At 38.3% G+C, this 17,039-nt stretch overlaps 1 long non-coding RNA gene across 2 annotated transcripts in view; it reads left to right on the forward strand.

Moving 5' to 3' along the window:
* LOC122230462 overlaps nucleotides 1-6,967 on the forward strand; it is a 31,243-nt gene extending 24,276 nt beyond the window's left edge. For both annotated transcript variants that reach the window (XR_006207422.1, XR_006207423.1), the window contains one exon: nucleotides 6,884-6,967. This is a non-coding gene — a long non-coding RNA (uncharacterized LOC122230462). The remainder of the gene's footprint in view (nucleotides 1-6,883) is intronic.
* Nucleotides 6,968-17,039: the final 10,072 nt, after the last annotated feature.

Here is a 17,039-nt window from a genome sequence, read left to right on the forward strand (position 1 = left end):
AACAATTATAGAAGTTCCAGAAGAAGAAGAGAGAGAAAAGGGGACAGAATTTATTTGGAGAAATAATAGCTGAAGACTTCCCTAATGTGGGGAATGAAACAGATACCCAGATCAAGGAGGCATAGAGGACCCCCAACAAAATCTACAAAAGCATATCTACACCAAGCAATATTATAATTAAAGTGGCTAAATATAGTGATAAAGAAAATATATAAAAAGCAGCAAGACAAAAGAAGAGTATCAAATATAAAGGAAATCCCATAAGGCTCTCAGTGGATTTTTCAGCAGAAACTTTTCAAGCCAGAAAGGAGTGGCATGATATATTCAAAGCAGTGGATGGTAAAAACCTGCAGGCAAAAATACTCTATCCAGCAGGGTTATCTCTCAGAATAGAAGTAGAGATAAAAAGTTTACCAGAAAAACACAAACTAAAGGAGTTCATGACCACTAAACCAGCCCTGTAAGAAATATTAAAAAAAAAAAAATTTTTATGTTTATTTATTTTTCAGACAGAGAGAAACAGAGCATGAATGGGGTAGGAGCAGAGCGAGAGGGAGACACAGAACCTGAAGCAAGCTCTGAGCTGTCAGCACAGAGCCCGATGCGGGTCTTGAACCCACCAACCATGAGATCGTGACCTGAGCCAAAGTCGGACGCTTAACCCACTGAGCCACCCAGGCGCCCCTCCCCACACAAGAAATATTAAAGGCCACTCTTTGAGAAGAAAGGAAAGACCAAAAAATGACAGTATGAAGGTAGGAATATGAAAGCGCTAAAAATGAATATTTCTTTTTAAAAAAGCAGTCAAGGAACTCACAAAATAGAAGGATGTAAAATACGACACCATATACCTAAAACATGGGGAGGACAGGAGTAAAGAATGGTTCAAACTTAATATAGACTGACAGATGCAGAAGATGTTATATAGAAACCTAACGGTAATCACAAATCATAACCACTACCAAATATGCAAACAATAAAGAGAAAGAAATCCAAATATGTCACTGAAGAAAATGAACAAACCATGAAAGAAAGACAAGAAAGGATCAGAAAAAAGTCTCCAGAAACAACCACAAAACAAGTAATAAAATGACAATAAATACATATCTATTGGTAATTACTTTGAATGTAAATAGACTAAATGCTCCAATCAAAAGACATATGGTGACAGAATGAATGGGGGAAAGAAAAGGACCCATCTATATGCTGCCTAGAGGAGACTCATTTTAGACCTATGGCACTTGCAGATAAAGTGAGGGGATGGAGAAACATTTCTCATGGAAATGGATGTCAAAAGAAAGCTGAAGTAGCAATATTTATAGCAGACAAAATAGACTTTAAAACAAAGACTGTAACGAGATAAAGAAGGACACTATATAATAATAAAGAGGACAATTCAACAATAAGATATAACAATTATAAATATTTATGCATCCAACATAGAAACACCCAAATACATAAAGCAGCTAATAACAAACATAAAGGAACTAATCAACAATAATACAGTAATAGTAGGAGATTTTAGGGGCACCTGGGTGGCTCAGTTGGCTAAACATCCAACTCTTTTTTTTTTTTTAATGTTTATTTATTTTTGAGTAAGAGAAAGAGAGAGTGATCAGGGGAGGGGCAGGGAAGGAGGGGAACAGAGGATCTGAAGCAGGCTCTGTGCTGACAGCAGAGAACCCAATGCAGAGCTTGAACTCACGAACTGTGAGATCATGACCTGAGCTGAAGTCTGTTGCTCAACTACCACCCAGATGCCCTAAGCATTTGACTCTTTATTTCAGCTCAGGTCATGATCTCATGGTTCAAGAGATATAGCCCCATGTCGGGCTCTGTGCTGTCAGTACAGAGCCTGCTTCGGATTGTCTCTCTCCCTCTCTCTCTGCCCCTCCCCTACTTGCTCTCTCTCTCTCTTAAATAAATTACAAAAAAAAAAAAAAATAGCAGGAGACTAACACCCACTTACATCAATGGACATATCATCTACACAGAAAGTCAACAAGAAAACAATGTCTTTGACACACTGGGTCAGATGGATTTAACAGATATATTCGGAACATTCATTCCATCCTAAAACAGCAGAATGCACACTATGTTCAAGTGCACATGAACATTCTCCAGAATAGATCATATATTAGACCACAAAACAAGCCTCAATAAATTAAGGAAGATTGAAGTCATGTTGATGAGTTTGTATTTTTGAGCAAAATGAATCTATTGAATATTTGAAGAGGAGAATAAACTGCTCAAAGCATGCATGTTGGTCATATTCCCTGTCCTCTGTGATATGTAGTATAAGATTAATAGCAAGTGCTTTATGCTAAGGCCTTACCACTTGCAATAAATGCAAAATAAATTATCCAATACCTTAATCTACTCACCTATAAAATGGACATATTAGTATGTATTTTACAGAGTTATCACTATGATCAAATAAGGCATGTTTATAACCTACTTAGCAAATTTCCTGACACATCACCAACATTCACTGAGTGACTTCTATTGGTTATAAAGTGAACCACAGGAGATGACTTCTTGTGTACAGGGATGAACAAGGGGGTCTTTCATATTGCTTAAGCCATCTTTATAGACAGAATAAAAATCAGAGAGTTTTTTTTTTTAAATTTGAGAGAGAGAGAGAGAGAACATGCAAGTGAGGAAGAGGGACAGAAGGAGAGATAGAATCTTAAGCAGGCTTGACACTGTGGGCAGAGCCTGATACAGGGCTCGATCTCATGACTCTGGGATCATGACCTGAGCTAAAATCAAGAGTTGAACACTCAACTGATTGAGCCACCCAGGAACCCCTGAGAGAGCTTTCTAAGATCAATTCTTTTGTTGTTTACTTGATTTACTTTCCATATCTGGGTTTGAGTGCACACTTAGAAGGCAAGAGCATTGAGAAACTATCTTACCTGTGTGGCTGAAATGGTCACCCCTGAACATGCCCAAAAGATAATTGTCTTCTCTTCCTCTTGATGATGCAGACAGTGTGGAGTAGAAGGATGAGCTTTGGAATGAGACTCAGGCCCACTGCTTAAGAATCTTTGTGACTTTGCGCAATTTACTTACTTTCTGCACCTCCGTTTTTTCATTTTAATAGAGATCAAATAGGGACTTAAATGGGGACTATTATAGCTCATAACTAATTATCCAGGCTTTTAACATCTTTTCAAAGATATATCTCCATAGAGAAGACTCTCTTAACTTTTCATCTTTTTAAGGCTGTCTCTATAGGTGATCTAATTGAAAATTTTTTTTCTTTTCTGTAGTTTAGACTCCATTAGCACTGCCAACTAAAGAGGAAAAAGATTTCTGGGAAGATAAAATCTCTTACTCTTCCATAGATTTTTCTAATGAGAGAAAATAATCTGTAATTCTGAGTTTTTATAATCATATTTATGAATTCTGCCAACTTTGAATCTTATTTCTCCTTATACTGTTTTACCCTTTGGTCAATATAATAAAATACTTGAACCTCCACTTTCCTCCCCGAATGGAGTTGGCAATATTTTTTAAAATCCAAAAATATATGTTCCTCTGAACTTGTTCTTCTATAATTTTTTATACCTAACCTCTTTAGATTAGAAGGATGTCTATCAGAAACAGCTTCTACACCCTCGCCCATTTAAAATCAGTATCTGCAGAGGACAGCTATGAATCTGGCATGTGGTATCCAGTTTACTAAAGTGGGGACCTGGTGGAAAAAATGTGAAATCTTTGCTGATGGAATAAATAAAAATTATGCCTCTGAAATCTGTGCCCCTGAAGAGTTATGTGGACAGATTGTATAGTGAACAGGGGAGTAATCTCTTCCCCATGTACCTTTTGACTAGGGCTTGTGGGACTGTTGAAGGGAGGGAACAGATCAATGACTTCTACACAATCCCATCGAAGGAGTTGTTGGGAGAATCTTGCTCTACCCAAGTAGTTCTGAGAGTCCCTGTTTCTTTCCTTTTGAACACAGGAATGCCTTCATGTGGACTGCTTTAAGATTAACCTGTCTCAGGGCACCTGGGTGGCTCAGTCAGTCAAGTGTCCGACTTTGGCTCAGGTCACAATCTCGCAGTTCATGAGTTCAAGCCATATATTGGGCTCTATGCTGACAGAGTGGAGCCTGCTTGGATCCTCTTTCTCCCTCTCTCTCTGCCCCTCTCCCCCTCGCACTCTCTTTCTCAAAAATAAATAAACATTAAACAAAATAATAAAAAAAGATTAAGCTGTTTCACTAAATACTTCCTTTCAGCCTTCCTCAGTTTCCTTAAAAATCATGGGTCCACCCTTAGTGTGCAAATCTTCAGAGTCCTGGAAAGTCATTGTGATCTTTTACTAGTTTTCCAGCCTTGGAAAGGGTACTTTCCCTTTAGCAAGTAAAGGATAGTTGTTTCCAGAACTGGTTGTAAGCCATGGGCATGTTGTGTGGTCTGGGAATGCTAATTAGGTAAATGAAACCTGGCTTCTCTCTTTGACATCAGGATTGTGTAGCCTATTAAAACAAAAACATCCTAGCATTTCTTGGAGAAAGAACTGTCCAGATGACATCAACAAGAGCCCACATGCTTCAGTGACTCAGGTGTTGCTTAAATGCCAATGACAACTGGCTTGATCTCCAATTCAAAAGGTACATGGTGGAGAATAAGTGGGTGTGAGGGGTATGTGGGGCACTTCCCTTCTTCCATTCTTTTTAAGAGGGCATGCACTTAATGTTTTCAATTGAAAGGAGTTTTTAATCTCCTCATAGAATTCAAAATAATAAACACTCATGTTAATTGTAGGATAGATTCTTTAGAGATGTTGGTTTATTCATTCATTTCATCATCGGTTGCATTAGGTGCTAATTGGAAGTGGTGGACCTTTCTACCACATTTTTGTCTTTTTGGGGAAAAAGAAAACCAAAGCCTTATTGCAGTCTAGGAGTGGTGTACCTATTCTTTTTTGTCTACATGACTAGTCTGTGAGAATCTGAATCTCCCCTAGAATAACCACATCAATTGCTAGATATTGCTCTCAGAGATTTACAAATTTACAAATTGTATTATTAATATAATTATATGTAAGCTAAGCTAGCAGCTCTGTAGTTATCAAAATTAACTGGCAAAAAGGAAGAGAAATCTGGTTAGTCTTTTTTTTTTTTTAATCAGCTCAAAATGTTAAATAGTTTTTGTCAAAAGACGCAAGAAATACGTAATAGCCTAAGTGAGAATGGGAGCAATTGATGAAGTCAGGTCTTAGAAATCATAAGATTGTCAGGTTAGTGGGAGGGGAGAAAGGATGTTTTGGGATGACAGAAAGTTGTGTCAGGGTAGGATATCCTTGTTTTATGATCTTGTTTATTTTTAATTAAAACTTTTTTGTTTGATGTATAAATTGACATACAACACCCCATTAGTTTCTAGGGTACAACACAATGATATGATATTTGTATATACTGTGAAATGGTCACCACAATAGATTTGGCTAAAATCCTATTGTAAAATGTAAATTGTAACACATGGTTACAATTTATTTTTCTTGTGATGATAACTTTTAAGATGTAGGATATTCTGAGTTTGATACTTCAGGGATGAAACAATTCTGGGCAGGGATCCATCTATGAAAGTGTAGAGTGAGTGAAGAAGTGACTTAGTTTTAGAGTTCTTGATCCTCATCAAGAGAGTTTTGTATTTCTCATCACATGGGCATCAAAATCAGCAAGAATGTTGATAACAATGGGGATGGAGAGGGAGACTGAGTTTTGGTGCTAATTCTCAAAATCTCTGGGGCCTGATTGGAATTTAGTAGGTAACAAATGAAGGCATAAGAATGCCAAGACAGATGATCCAAGCCACAGACATTCATTAAAAAACATCTCATACCTGATAAAAAGTACAGCATAGGGAATATAGTCAATAGTGTTTTAATAATGTTGTATTATTAATTAATGATATATCACCACTTATCGTGGGGAGCAGTGAGAAATGTGTAGGATTATTGAATCGCTACATTGTACACCCGAAACTAATATAATATTGTATGTTAATTATACTTCAATAAAATTTATTTTTAAATTTCATACCTATAAAGGATGTAAAGAATACTGTAACATACTTATATATGCCCCATCTACCTTAAATACAGCTGACACTCCCTAGGTACCTTCCTATATGGGAATAAGGATTACTTCAGAAGAAACAGATTCTCACAGTGAAATCACAGTGAGATCTTGAAACCCTAATGATACAGACGTGACAGTTTGGAAATAACATTGTATGCAGAGATTGACAGCTTTATATCCAGATTCCAGTGTGAAAGAAGATGGGAAATGAGTCATCTCTTTATTAAGAAAAAGGAAAAAGGGAAATGGTGCCTTTGGGAATGAATCACGTTTCAACTGAAGCTGGAAGGCAGTGGGAACCTACATAGGTATGGGCAGAGGGAAGCTTATCATGAAATGATGTTTTCAGAGGGCACAGAAAAGAGGTCTCAGAATTGCAGGAGAAGTAGGAGGCTGGGTCAGGGGAGGAGCAGCACAGAACCTGGGGAAGGGTATGTATGAGAAGATGAGAGTGTCTTATTCGCAGTGTGAAATGCCAGCATTTGCAGAGACGTGAAGGTGGGAAGGAACCGTTCTGATAACCTGTCAGAGGATTTCAGTGCATTGTGTCTTGAGGACATTTCTACTAGAAGCAACTGCTTAGCCAAAGATTTAGGTGCAAATGATTTATTAAAATAGTGCTCCCAGGAGAAACTAGTTAGGGAGTAGGAGAAACCAGCTCCACAGATGGGTGGGATAACATGACCCAGGTGAGCCAATCATGTGCAAGGAATTGTTTGATTGGGTTTCTGGGTAACACATTTCTCCTTAAAAGGTGCTGGTTGAAATACTTGTTCTTTCCATCAGGGTTTGGTGGTGTGCAGATGTCAGGTCTGAGACATCCGCGGCCATGTTATTACCGTGAGCAAAGCCAGACTGTACATGAAGCAAAGCCAGAGAAGGTAAAGCAAAGATATGGAACCTGGTAAGATGGTTCCTGGGTCACACTGGCCTGGGACTCCCAGAATCTCAGAAAAAGTCCTTTGTTGTGTAAACCAAATTGTTCTGAAATTTTGTTGTCATTATTGTGATTGTTATTGCTTGTAACAAAACTGTAAATTCTCAAACTCTTTAGACTCCTCTCGTGTTTATCCAAATGTGCTTTAATCTTGGAATTGAGAGTAATCAAAAATGAGTAATGACATCACATATTCGGGTTTAGCTTAGAACACAGAGGAAATATTTCATAGCATTACAAGTAAATGAAAGAAAACTTCCTTTCTCATTGAAAAGGAAAGAGGAGATTATACTTCCACAAATATCTCTTCTAATTTATGTCTTCTGGTCTTGCAGTTAGCTTTTTTAAAATTTGAGAATGAAGAGACTGGGCCCTCCAAACCAATTTTCCCCATTGAATTAAGCCTTTTATTTTATAGCAAAACAACTTTACATCCTCCGTGTACTTCCTAGGTTACTTTTCTAAATCTTCTGCATTCTTGTGCTCTTTGTGTTGTGTGCTCTGAGGTGGTTCTCCAAGTTGTCTTTGCAGGGCTTCTGCCTGCCTCTAGTCTGTGAATTCCAGAGATGCAGCAGCAGAAACAGATGGTTGAATTCCAAGTGTATTGTTGCTCTAGTTCCCACGTTTATTCATTTCCTTTCCGAAGATTCCAAATTCTTCTGTTGTTTTCTGAGGCATTTGCTTTCTCCTACAGTCACCTTCTTGGGGTCTTTTTTCTTAAGTTACCTCCTATTCCATCAAAGTTTTTTCCCCGTGTTCTTCACCCACCACACCTGAAGTCTGCTGCATTTCCCTCCTCTGCCCCCAATTATTTCAAATGTCCTTATCTCTTGCAGGCTTCTTTTCTTCCTTCGGGTAATTTGAGAGACTTGATTGTTCCTCTTTTCCTTTTTGACATTTTGAGGATGAACCATGGTCGTTTTTATCTCTTTGACAAATTCTTGTAATCTCTGCTTTATAAGGATTCAATCCCCATCTCCCTCCACTCAAGCAGCTAAGCTCGTCTTGTTTACTTCTCTCTTCTTGTAACCAAGTAGCATATTTTATTTCCCACTTTTCTCTACCTCCTACCTTAACCCTGCATTTCTCTTGTGTTTCCAGGTTGATTTAATCAGAGTAATTCATTCGCCGAGGACCTGAGTAGCCTGGGTGGTTTTTGTTTGTTTTTGTTTTTTGTTTTTTGTTTTTTAATAAAAGATAAAACTAATTCAATCCACATAACTGACCTGAAGTACTGAGTTGACATTTTAATTTTAGAAGAAAGTTAGATCTGTTACAGGTTTAGGAAATAAGGTTAGTAAGGATCTGAGATTTGATTTCTATATTGCTATTTATATTCATCTAATTCATACAAGAATGTATACTTACTAGTTACATAGATGTGGTTTTTCTAGTTGGGAAGTAAAATTTTTAATATGAAGATTCAACAACAATCTGACATTTTTATGGTATATAAATTGGGTTAGAGAGTACCTCATTTCATTTTCTATTTTACTGCAAGAGTTAGTCACTAGAAAATAGGTCTGAAAGAGTAAGCAGGAGATTAACTGGAAACCTGTAAATATTTTACTTTCTGAGCCTCCACCTGTCTACTTTTGCTGACAGTATGTTGACACAAACATGATTTTATTGACAATTTAACATCTCCCCCAACTTTCTGCTCTGCTAATTGTACTTTCATTTGTTCAGGTTACAGTTGGGGATTTCTGGATTCTGACAACCCAAGACATTCAGATCTATTCAAGGCAAGTAATACTGCTTTTTGAATAAGTTTATCATTTTTTTTCTTTTCCCCAATTCAGTTTTAGCCACATATTTAACATAGCCACAGGACTTGTCTCAGGTAGAAAATGGCTGCTACTTTAGGGATGTACCTTTTTCCTATTTTTGTTCTTGGGAGTTCTACCTCATAAGACATTGTGCAAAAGGTCCTGAAGTTGAAAGGAGAGGAGGTAGGAAGGAAGAGGAGAAAAGGAATTCCTTGAGGGCATTTAATAGAAATATTTCCTTGGTTCTCCATTTCTGTCATAGACTGGTGCTCTCCATGAAAACAGCACCGACTGATAAGAAATGGAACTTTATGAAATCATCTTCTCTGTTATCTTTTGTAGAGAAGTTAGAGGTCCTTCCTTGTCTTCTCCATCCTTTTTCTACTGTTTTGTTACAAAATTGTTTCAACAAAAAAGTAAAATTTTCTCTCCTCTTCCCTTTTATTTGATATTAAGCTTAATTAGGATATGTCTTGGTCCTGGAACATGGATGTCCATTTAACAATTCAATTTTGTCTTCATTTCAGGGAAATTTTCTTCTATTTTATCTATGTATCAACAGCTTAATTTGATAGGCTTTTTACTTCAATTCCAATAACAATTATCTTTATATTGCATCATCTCTGTTTTATGGCTTAACTTTATCTAATTGTATTCATCTCTTCTTTCATCAGAATTATCAGGATGTATCAAATCTTTCTGTACCATGGTGTGAGATAATAGAAAATATATACATTGGTCTCTGCCTTTGGATCCTGGCATAGAGCTCCTAAAACTCTTGTAGATTCCTAAGTGACGGGAGCAGTAGGAGCATCTTTTGTTCTAATGAGGGACTCTGAGTAGGCTCCTGGATGGAGGCTGGTCACCAGAAAGACCAAGCCATGATTAGAAGCTTGGAATTTTCAGCTCTATTGCCCCTTCTCTAGAGAAGGAAGAGGGACTAGAAATGGAATTAATTGATCATGCCTGCATAATGAAGCCTCCACAAAATTCCAAAAGTATGGGGTTCAAAGAGCTTCCAGGTGGGTGAACACTTCTATATATCAGAAGAGTGACGCACTCCAACCCTTGGGACCCTCTCAGACATTGCCCTATATGTCTCTTCATCTGTCTGTTCATCTGTATCCTTTATCATATCCTTTAATAGACTGGTAAATGTGTTTTCCTGAGTTTTGTGAACTGTTCTAGCAAATAATTGAACCTAAGACACAGGAAGTAATAGGAACCTCCAATTTATAGCCAATTCAGATAGAAGTTGTGGTTAACCTGGGGACCTACAACTTGTGATTGGTATCTAAAGTGAGGGGAGGCAGTCTTGTGGGACTGAACTTTTAAACTGGGGGTTCTGACTCTATTTCCAAGTAGATAGTGTCAGAATTGAGTTAAATTGTAGGACACTCAACTGGTGTTGAAGAATTGCTTGGTGTGAGGAAAAAAACACCACACATTGGATAACTAGAAATATCTAAAGTGTTCTATATGAGTAGTAAAGGAGACACACAGAAGAAATGTAGGGGTTTTTTTTGTTTTACTTTAATGTTTTTATTTATTTTTGAAGGAGAGACAGAGCGAATGTGAGGGGGCAGAGACAGAGAGGGGGACACAGAATCTGAAGCAGGCTCCAGGCTCTCAGCTGTCAGCCTGACGTGGGGCTTGAACTCCTGAGCCGTGAGATCATGACCTGAGCTGAAGTCAGACACTCAACTGATTGAGCCACTCGGGCCCCCAGAAATGTAGGTTTTTAAAAAAATATATATGGTAATTGGCTTTCAGTAGTATCTCTTCTGTACTTAACTAACTCTATATTGTTATTGGTTCTCTCTAGAAATTTTAATACATGTTTTGTTTCCTTAGTCACATTTTCATCTTTCATTTATCTTGTTTTTGTGTACTTGTTTTACTGTACATGTGTTCTGGGGATTACTTTCTAGGGATATGGATTTAATGTAAGAAAAGGCTTTCTGGTTTTTTTGAACTGTTTTATTCTAGGTTGGGCTTTATTTTTACTTTTTAGTCATTTGCATGCTATTGCTGCACCCTCACCCCTTTCTGGACTGTGGTATCTATTCTATATTTAGTGTGTCATTTTTTGGTTTTGCTCAATTAGTGACAAAACAGTCAAATTGCTCTGACATAGTATGTATGTGTTGAGTTGATTATTGCACACCACCACCCCCCGCCCACACCCCCACACTATATCTGAGATCTATGACCACTAACACAACCTCTGAGATCACCATCTCATGTCAAGGAACTCTTTAAGGACTGTTATTTTGTATTCTATCCTGTTTCTTAGCCTGATTTATTGGCCAGGGGTGGACATCGACCTTTGCAGTTTCTGATAGGTAACTGGGCTGAAGTCTTTTTTTGGAACCTGCTGAATATTCTAGTCATTACACCAGTTAGTTGGTGTGTGTGTGTGTGTGTGTGTGTGTGTGTGTGTGTGTGTGTGTGGTTTTCTAAAGGAGAATATGTCAGGAGGCTTTGAATGGTTTCTCCCATTCGAGGTACTGTTGTATAAGCTCTACTTTCACTGTAGAGTCCACTTTATTGTTTACGTTCCCATTTCTTTCCTACTACTCCTCCAATTAAGAAAAAGAGAAAAATGACTCCTCTTCAAATCTTGGTATTAGTTTCCTAGGGCTTCCATAAAATGTACCACAAATATGGTGGCCTACAACAACAAGAACTTATTGTCTCACAGTTCTGCAGGCTATAAGTCTGAAGTCAATGTGTCAACATTCCCTTTTAAGGTTCCAGGGGAGAATCCTTCCTTGCTTCTTCCAACTTCTGGTGACTGCTGGCATTTCTTGGTTTGTAGGTACATCACTCCAATCTATGCCTCCATTTTCATATGGCTGCCTTTTTTGTGTGTCTGTGTGTCCCCTCCTCTCTCTCACTGGACTTAGGGCACACCCTCATCCAGTGTGATTTTTGTTTTGATACTTAATTACATCTACAAAGACCCTATTTCCAAATAACATCACATGCTGAGGTTCTAGGTAGACGTGAATTTTTGGTGGATACTAAAGGTGTAACTACAGGTTACAAAGGTATAACCTGTATAACTACAGGCATATTAGGAAAAACTTTACTTTCAAATTTTTGTCAACCACAAACACAAATCTACAGGATCACCGAAGGTTAGCTGTATTTTCTCTCCTAAAGACCGCAGTTCATATCCTACAGATGCCTGATGTCCCCAGATCTGGTAAATTGCTCCTTTAGCCCAAGGCAATGAAGATTCTCTTCCCTGTTGCTAGCCTTGGAGGTATAGCCTAGTTCCTGTTAGTTTCCCTTAACTCTGCCCATCACTTTGTAAATAACTACATTAGTAAACTATTCTGAGCTACCCAATATATTATCACATTTGCTGCTCAGTCCCTGCCTGATTCTGCATCCTTGCTTTATAACTGATTTTGCAGGGAGTATTTCTATTTTCCCATTTAAGACTGTATTTGTTCCAGGTTTTTCAGACATACGCTTTATCATATTTTTAAAAGTCCTTTACTCATGTAATGAGTTTTTAAAATTATTTTGCATACCAATTTTTTCTTCATGTATTCAGGTGATTGGATTTTCCACTTTAATCTGTTTAATGTGTGTGGTAACCTGTGTTCTCTAGGAAGCAGAACCTGAAGCAAGGATTAAAATGCTGATGCTTTCGTAACTTGGGAGGTGCAAACCCAGGGTAGTGAGAGAGAAGAAAAATGGAAGTGAGGCAAGGAAATATGGGAAACTTTGTGAAGGGATGGCTTACCATGCTGGCTTCTGCTTCATGGGTAGCCAAAAAGAGAGCAGTTCTCTTGGTAGTTGTATTCATTCAACACCAGAGACTTTCCTGAATGTGCTGCAAAGGGAACTGTGTCTCCAAGCAGTAGTACTTGGGAGGAGTGTGTCTGCCCAGGCCCACTGGTTCCTATTGATAGAAGTTTACCTCACAGGAAGTAAATTGCCCTGTATATCCAGGTTTCATCATCTAGCCCCTTTGATAGAAGCTTAAGACACCTGGTCCCATGCCCTGCCGTATAGTGTTTCATTCCACCCCAGAAGTAGGAGGTGTCAGACATCCAGGTATGTGGCTGACTGGCTCAGTTCTGCAGTGGTGAGTAAACAGGAGGGCCTACTGCTAATTAGGGCCAATTAATAATCCAAAGCTAACAGTGATGGTAAGGTCTGTGAAGCATTTGAGCCAAAGGAATCTGAAGAGGCCCATAGATCTGGGTCTAACACATGTGGTAAGTCATATTTACAGATCTTACTAATACTAAACCTTTGGATTCCTGAAGAAAACCCAACTTGGTCACTGTGGCAGCCATGAAAATGTAAAGCTCAGGATCTCCTGGGCAGAGTATGGTTGATTAACAGCCCCAGTTGCCACCCTCAGTATTAATCACCACATTTGTGTTATGGCCATGTTCACCACAGGCCTTGATTAATCTCCCCCAGTGCTCAGTTATTTACTTAGCTGATGACTCAGCATGGTGGTGAAACTAATGCAGGCTCCTTTCTGAGGGCCATAAAATCCTCTCATGGGTGACAGGCTTAAGGACTCACCAGTGGCCTTGCTACAACTTTCTTAGAACTGCACTGTATTTGAGGGTCTTTTTATTTTATTTTATTTTTTTTAAATGTTTTTTTTTTTTTTTAACATTTATTTATTTTTGAGACAGAGAGAGACAGAGCATGAATGGGGGAGGGTCAGAGAGAGAGGGAGACACAGAATCTGAAACAGGCTCCAGGCTCTGAGCAGTCAGCACAGAGCCCGACGCGGGGCTCAAATTCACGGACGGCGAGATCGTGACCTGAGCCAAAGTCGGACGCTTAACCGACTGAGCCAACATTTGAGGGTCTTTTTAATTCACTTCCTCCTTTCACATGAGTCTGAAAGTTTTCTGCTTCCTCACCTTTATCCTTCTCAGGAATTTCCCTCAATAAATTCCTTGCACATATTATACCAACTTGGTGTCTGCTTCTTGGAGGACATGATTAGCATAGGTACAGTATATTATCTGTATAAACGTTGCTAGATTTGGCTTACTAATATTTGTCTAGATTTCTATGCTTATTTTCCAGAGTAAAATTGTTGATTATCTTTTGTCCTTATGCTGTCTTTGCCTGGTTTTAATACTGTGGTGATACTGTCCTAGAAGTTTGGTGGAGTTCATCTAAAAAACCATCTGGGGAGTGCCTGGATGGCTCAGTTGAGCGTCCGACTCTTGACTTTAGTTCAGGTCATGATTTCACAGTTTCCTGAGTTCAAGCCTCGTGTTGGACTCTGTTGACAATGTGGAGCCTGCTTGGGATTCTTTCTTTCTCCCTCTCTTTCTGCCCCTCTCCTGCCTGCATGCTAGTGTGCTCTCTCTCTCAAACTTGAAAAAATAAGATAAAAAATAAACTATCTGGGCCTGCTGAGTGTGTGTGTGTGTGTGTGTGTGTGTGTGTGTGTGTGTGTGTGTGTATGTGTATGTAAGAAGGTTTTTAAACTATTATCCAATTACTTTAATGAGTGTAAGATTCTTTATGCTTTCTATTTATGTGTGTGTGGCAGTTTTGTAAGGGAAAGATGCCTGGAAAAGGGTTTTCATACCCATTTGCAGAAAGTTGCTGATACTCATTTTTCAAATCTCTGCTGTATTTATAGTTATGCCAATCTTTTCATCATACTTTCGTATTGAATTTTGCCAGAAATTTATCTATTGTCAATTTCATTAGTCTTGTTGATCAATTTTTGACTTTAACTTCTTCTATTGTATGTTTTCTATCTTATCTCCACTGTTATATTTTCATGCTATTTTATTTTTCTAACTTCTTAGATTTAACACTTCATAAATTTTAATGTTTATTCATATTTAATGTAAGTATGGCTATAAATTTCCCTTAAAGGACTAATTTTACTGCATTGCATGTGTTTTCGTGTACGCTATTTTTTTCATTTGGTTGTAATTAAATTTTTTTTTTGTTTTGGAATAATTTTAGTTATAGAAAAGTTGCAAGAATACTAGAGAGTTCCTGATTACTTTCATCTAGTTTTCTCTCTGTCAACATTTTATATAACTGTAGTTCGTTTATCCAAACTAAGAAATTAATAATGGAAAAGTACTATGAACTAAACTACAAATTTTATGTGAATACCACCAGTTTTTCCACTAATTTGTTTTCTGTTCCATTGAACCCAAATACCACATTGCTTTTAGTACTTACATCCCCTTAGTCTTTTCTAATCTATGAGAGCTTCTTTCTTTTCTTGTTTCTTTGTGACCTTGACAGTTTTGAGATGTAATCATCAGATGTGTTGTTGACTATCTCTCAATTCAGCTTTGTCTATTGTTTCTCTCCTGATTGATGAGGGAGCCAAAGGCAAGCTGAAGGCAAAGCAGAAGCTAACATCCATGACCTACTCCCCTTCCCCACCCCTCCACATGGGATATGTGTGACACTCCTCAGGCACTCCTGGCTGCCCAAGAACAAAGGAAAAGGAAAAACAAATGGTTAACTGATAGAAATCACAGTCCTGCAAGACAAGAGTCTCCATCAGTTTGCAACTGTCTTAATGATTTACAAGAAAAAAGGCATCTCCAGAAACCTATAGACTCAATTTCCTGGAGCCCTAACATCACCCTCCCCTCCACAGAGATGTGGGGAACAAAAGCTAGAAGAAAATGTAGATAAAAGTAAATTTCTTTATAACCTGCAGCCCACTGACAAATACTGAGATAGGTAGAGTGAAACATACCTCCAATAAACTCCCACATGTCTTGTCTTAATGTTAATGCCTTACTAGAGGGCAAAATAACTTTAGCTCAGCAATAGCAAGGCCTCCAGTATCGTAGGAGTCCTCTTTAGCATATGAAAGTCCTTTTGGAAACGCTTCTTTTTCCTTACCCTACCCTAACTCCGTAGTATATAATTAGTCACTTCTCACAACCCCAGTGCAACTCTTTCTGCCCACCCGGGTCCTGTCCCTGTGCTTTAATAAAATCACCTTTTTGCACCAAAGACACCTCAAGAATTCTTCCTTGGCCATCAGCTCCAAAACGGCATCACTGATTAGACTGGGGTTGTGGGTTTTGTGGCAGAACACTGGACAAGTGAAGTGCTCTTGTTATCATATCAGGGGCACATGATATAATACTAACTTTGATCACTTAGTTAAGCTGATGTCTTTCCACTGTAAAGTTACTATTTCCCCCCTTTTCATAGTGTATTGTTGGAAGTGAGTGACTAAGTCCAGCTCATACACAAAGGAAGGTGAGAGGGTGATATGTCCTATGTATTCTTAGGAATGTTTTGGTAAGGAAAAAGCTCTTTATTCAACCATTAATAGATGTATAGATTTTTAAAAAAATAGGTTTCAAAATAGAGTTACTCTACAATCCAGGAATTGCACTACTATTTACCCAAAGACTGCAAAAACCCTAATTCAAACATATACATGCACCCCTATGCTTTTTGTAGCATTATTTATAATAGCCAGACCATGGAAGCAGCCCAAGTGTTCATTGATAGATGAATGGATAAAGAATATGTTAAATGTATACAATGGAATATTATTCAGCCATAAAGAGAATGAAATCTTGCCATTTGCAATGAACTACATGGAACTAGGGAGTATAATGTTGAGTGAAATCAGTTAGAGAAAGACAAATACCGTATGATCTCACTCATATATGGAATTTAAGAAACAAAACAAATGAGCAAAGGAAAAAAAATGGGGGGGGGGGAGGCAAACCAGGAAACCAAGTCTTATCTACTGAGAACAAACAGATGGCTACCAGAGGGGAGGTGGTGGGAAATGGGGGACATAAGGGGATAAGGATTAAAGAGCATACTTTCCATGATAAAAGAAAGTGATAAAAACAATATTTTGGGTTTTAATCTAATATTTATTTTGCTGCTTAAAGGTGCCAGTGTTGGCCATTAGGGACTCTTTGAAGTTGATGCCTGTATGTGTGTGTGTGTGTGTGTGTGTGTATGTATAATGTTTTTAATTTTTATTTTTAGAGAGCGTGCACAAGAAGGGGAGAGGGGCAGATGGCGGGGGTGGGGGGAGAGAGAGAGAAAGAGAGAGAGAATCTTTTTTTTTTTTTTTTAATTTTTTTTTTTAACGTTTATTTGTTTTTGAGACAGAGAGAGACAGAGCATGAACAGGGGAGGGGCAGAGAGAGAGGGAGACACAGAATCTGAAACAGGCTCCAGGCTCTGAGCTGTCAGCACAGAGCCCGACGCGGGGCTC

Source organism: Panthera tigris, chromosome C2, assembly GCF_018350195.1.
Source record: "Panthera tigris isolate Pti1 chromosome C2, P.tigris_Pti1_mat1.1, whole genome shotgun sequence".
NCBI lineage: Eukaryota > Metazoa > Chordata > Mammalia > Carnivora > Felidae > Panthera > Panthera tigris.